This window comes from Chaetodon auriga, chromosome 20 (genome assembly GCF_051107435.1).
Source record: "Chaetodon auriga isolate fChaAug3 chromosome 20, fChaAug3.hap1, whole genome shotgun sequence".
NCBI lineage: Eukaryota > Metazoa > Chordata > Actinopteri > Chaetodontiformes > Chaetodontidae > Chaetodon > Chaetodon auriga.
The window spans coordinates 305001-310000 of NC_135093.1; positions in this window are offsets into that span (position 1 = coordinate 305001).

Sequence of the window (5000 nt, forward strand, 5' to 3'; positions counted from 1 at the left end):
CTGGAGGACTTTAAAGGTATCCTTTAAGTCCTGACGATCCTGAAGTGGTCTCAGGTCCAGCAGCTTGTCTGAGTGTCTGCTGGTGTAACTGCGCCTGACCTTCGACCTCTGACCTCAGTGGATGAAGTTGTTCAGGCTGCAGCGATGACGCTCTCCTCAGAGGAAAAGATCTGAGTGTTTATCGAGCTGTCTGATAGCTTTGCTCTGTAGATAACAAGTATCCGTCCCTCTGTCCCTCCGTCCGTCCGTCTGTCCACCGTTTACATCTCAAATCACTTAGTTGCTAAACAAACCACACATCAGTTCATCCACCCGTCCAGGCGGAGCTGCTACACTTCATTAGCTCGGAGCTGTGACTCAGACATGGAAAGTCCATTAGAATGACAGCGGCAGGATGCTAGCATTAGCCGCTAACATCTCTTCTCTGTGTCCTCTCTGATCCTCTGGAGACGAAGGAGGGACCGTCAATCACTCTCCTCCTCCTCCTCCTCCTCCTTTTAAACTTTTTAATACAGAGGGTTAACCTCCCTCTCCCTCTCTCAGGTGGGTGATTAAATCAATTAAATCAGTCGTTCTGTCAGGAGAGAGACTTAAAGAGAGCGAGAGATGAAGGTGAGTCTCTTCAGATCACAGTCGGGAGGATTTCTGTGTGTGAAGGTTTAATCAGGAGGTCGTTAGCAGCACTTGACGTCTTTAACGAGGTTTTCCAGCAGCTCCGCAGCTTCGTGTTCCACCCACACACAGATTAAGAGCTCGTTAAAGGTCGACAGTCCCAAGATCCAAGAGAACACAGCCTAGACTAGACCAGGCCAGGACTGGGCCTGAAACAAGACTAGACCAGGCCAAGACCGGGCCTGAAACAAGACTAGACCAGGCCAAGACCGAGCCTGAAACAAGACTAAACCAGGCCAGACCTAAGACTAGACCAGGCCAAGACCGGGACTGGAACAAGACCAGACCAGGCCAGGACCGGGCCTGAAACAAGACTAGACCAGGCCAGACCCAAGACTAAACCAGGCCCAGACAGGGCATGAAGTAAGACTAGACCAGGCCAAGACCGGGCCTGAAACAAGACTAGACCAGGCCAAGACCGGGCCTGAAACAAGACTAGACCAGGCCAAGACCGAGCCTGAAACAAGACTAAACCAGGCCAGACCTAAGACTAGACCAGGCCAAGACCGGGACTGGAACAAGACCAGACCAGGCCAGGACCGGGCCTGAAACAAGACTAGACCAGGCCAGACCCAAGACTAAACCAGGCCCAGACAGGGCATGAAATAAGACTAGACCAGGCCAAGACCGGGCCTGAAACAAGACTAAACCAGGCCCAGACAGGGCATGAAATAAGACTAGACCAGGCCAAGACCGGGCCTGAAACAAGACTAAACCAGGCCAGACCCAATACTAAACCAGGCCAAGACCGAGCCTGAAACAAGACTAAATCAGGCCAGGAGCGGGCCTGAAACAAGACTAGACCAGGGAAGGACCAAAACTTTTTTTCTGAAGAAGGTCTCTGCGTCCTTGTGGTGGACGTGGTCTTGGTGGAGTTCTGGTTCTGGTCTGTGGAAATACAGATGTATTTAGAAGTCAAACTTTCCTTTGAGCTCCACTTTGAACTCTGTTTATTCATTATTTAACCGTCATTAGAACCGGAGCGGCTTCGCGGCGCCGATGGAGTCACTCTCATGTCTCTTTCTTCTTCTTTGGTGTTCAATCATTTTCTCTGCAGTGAGTCCATGGTTACCATGGTGACCGTGGTTAATGAAGAGCAGCTCTCAGATTACATCTCTGATCACATGATGTCCACGAATAATAATAATCATGATGATGGTAAATGTTTGAATTCTCAGGCAGACGCGGTCGTTAACACACCTTCTCTTTCATCTTTTATTCATCTCTTCTTCTTTGATGAGGACCATCAGAAGGTTCCAGAAGGTTCCTCTGTTCGCGCTGATAAAGGAGCTGAACAGGACGCTTTCTCCTTGTCCTCCTCGTCCTCCTCGTCCACACTGATAGGATTTATTAGAGCTGACGTTCAGGTTTATCAGCTTTATTCTGTTCAGTCTGTTTTAAGTTCTGAAAGCGACTTCAGGTCTTCTGATCAGATTCATGTTCATCCAGATTTTAGTTCACGTTTAACTGATTTTACTTCGATAAAATGTTTGTACATTTGATTTAATGTTTGATTACATCTTATTTCTTCAGATTGAGACCTTTACCAACACTTCAAGGCTCAAGGACCACTTTAACCTTCTCAAGGATTATTTGAACTCAAGGACCCCTGGAACTTCTTCAAGGTCCTCTGAAAATCCAGAAAATCCTGTGGAAAGACCATCTCAAAGACCCTTGAAGACCCTTGGAAAATCTTCCAAGACCATTTGAACCTCCTCCTGCACCCCTGGAACCATTTCAAGGGTATTCTGGAACAGGTCCACAAGTTTTCATGGAATGTCTTCAAGGAACCCTTTGAAACTGAAAACCATCTGGTGCCTTCTCAAGGATCCCTGGAAACCCATCAAGGGTCATTATGATATCTCAAAAAAAACAAAACAAAAGAAAACAAAAGAAAACAAAAAACCCAGGAATGTATTCAAGGATCATTTGAACTTCCTTAAGCATCCCTGGAAACTTTCCAAGTACTTCAGGAACCCTTTCATGAACATCTCGCAGCTCCTTGGGGACCAAATGAACCTTTTCAAGGCAAAATGGAAACTCCTCAAGGACCATTTAAACAAGAGCCTCTGGTACCTTGTGAAGGAACATTTTCAAGGAAACATGAGACCCCTTCAAGCACAGCTGGAAGCCTTTCAAGGCCATATGCAACCTCCTCCTCACCTAACATTTGACTTCCCAAGGATCTCCAGACCCACTTCAAGGGTTTTTGCAGTCTCCTCAATGACCTTCAGTGACAGTTTGGACTTCCTCAAAGATCACTAAAGCATCCTCACTGACTTCTCAAGGACCTCTCTAACCTCCAATGATACCCTGGCGATGGAGAACGCTGCTGTCTGATTGGCTGTCAGGAGACATCACGGGTCAACACTTGAACTTCTGCCTGTCTGTCTGACTGCCTGCCTGCCTGCCTGCCTGCCTGCCTGTCTGTCTGTCTGTCTGCCTGCCTGCCTGCCTGCCTGCCTGCCTGCCTGTCTGCCTGCCTGCCTGCCTGCCTGTCTGTCTGCCTGTCTGTCTGCCTGTCTGCCTGCCTGCCTGTCTGTCTGCCTGCCTGTCTGTCTGCCTGCCTGTCTGCCTGCCTGTCTGTCTGTCTGTCTGTTTGCCTGCCTGCCTGCCTGCCTGCCTGTCTGTCTGTCTGTCTGCCTGCCTGCCTGTCTGTCTGCCTGTCTGCCTGTCTGCCTGCCTGTCTGCCTGTCTGCCTGCCTGTCTGTCTGTCTTTCTGTCTGTCTGTCTTAACGAGCTCTCATTATCAGCTCGTTAACTCGTTAAGGTGGGAGGGGTCATTAACGAGACAAACTGACCAGCCTCCGGACACACCCTGCACGCACGTACACGCACGCGCGCGCACACACACACACACACACACACACACACACACACACACACACACACACAGCAGCTGTGTGATGACCACCTCATATTAAAACTTTAATTTTTTTCCTTTTATGGGTCTCGTTAATGTCTTCATGGCTCCGCTAATGCCTTGCTAGACACACACACACACACACACATACACACATACATACATACACACCTACACACACACACGCACACGCACACACACACACACACACACACATACATACATAGACACACACACACACACACACACACACACACACACACATACATACATAGACACACACACACACACACACACACACACACACACACAGGTTTTATATTCCTGCCATTAGATTTTACTCAGTCGCTGCAGTAGATCTGCTGTCGTCGACCTTTAGGACAAACGGACAGATTTAAAGTGATGGATGTCTGACAGGCAGGCTTCTGATTGGACGACATCTGACAGGCAGGCTTCTTGAGCTGCAGCATGAAGGTGGAGCTAACGTTAGCTCAGGCTACGAGAGACGACACAAAGAGCTACGAGAAGAAACAGTTTCCACGTCAAAGCTGCTGCTCTGGTTCTTTAAACGAGGACGTCCACAGTTTCTCTGACTGTCCTCAGTGTGAAACACTCCACGCTGCTCCAGCCTGTGGACTACATCACATGCTGCTAGCCACGTTAGCCACAGAACGTGCTAACGCCAGATTCAACAGGCTAACCAGCAGAAAGAACAGTAAACAGAAACACGTCAAAGCGTTCAGGTTGTAAGTTTGAAGTCGTATTGATCGTTGCACACATAACGCTCTGTCTAAGAGCTTCCATTTGTTGTTGTTGTTGTTGTTGTTGTTGGGATGTTCCCAAACTTCCAGAGGAGGTCAGCATCCCATCGTCCAGGTCTTGCTGCCACCAGCCAACAGTGCGACCCAGCTTCCTGTTACTGTCCAGGACAGAAGGTGTGGCCCTCCACCTGAGACCTCCCACTGAGGATGGAGTCAGAGAGCTGGACCCAGTGTCCCCCCCAGGGTCAATAAAGGCCTCTGATCCAGATCACTCCTATTGTACATTTTGGAACAAACTTCAGGATTTGATTTGTCTGAATGTCAGTTTACTAACCGATTTCTGCCTTTTCAATCATTTTAATTCACAGTCACCATCATTAAACACCAGATCACTGACAAACACACACACACACACACACACACACACACACACACACACACACACTGTCACAGCAGTGGATCAGAGTCAACATTAGAGGGAATATGTGATATTTCCCAGGATGCTTCAGGGCGCTCTCATCCTCTAAACTCTGAGCTCTCTGATAGATCTGAACAGCTTCCAATCATCAATCACTTCACACACACACACGCAGATGGAAACTTGTACTTCTGTCCTTGTGAGGACACTCATTGACATCATACGTCCCCCAGCCCCTCACCCAAATCACAACCATCTCCAACCGTTCCCCTGAACTCCACCTAAA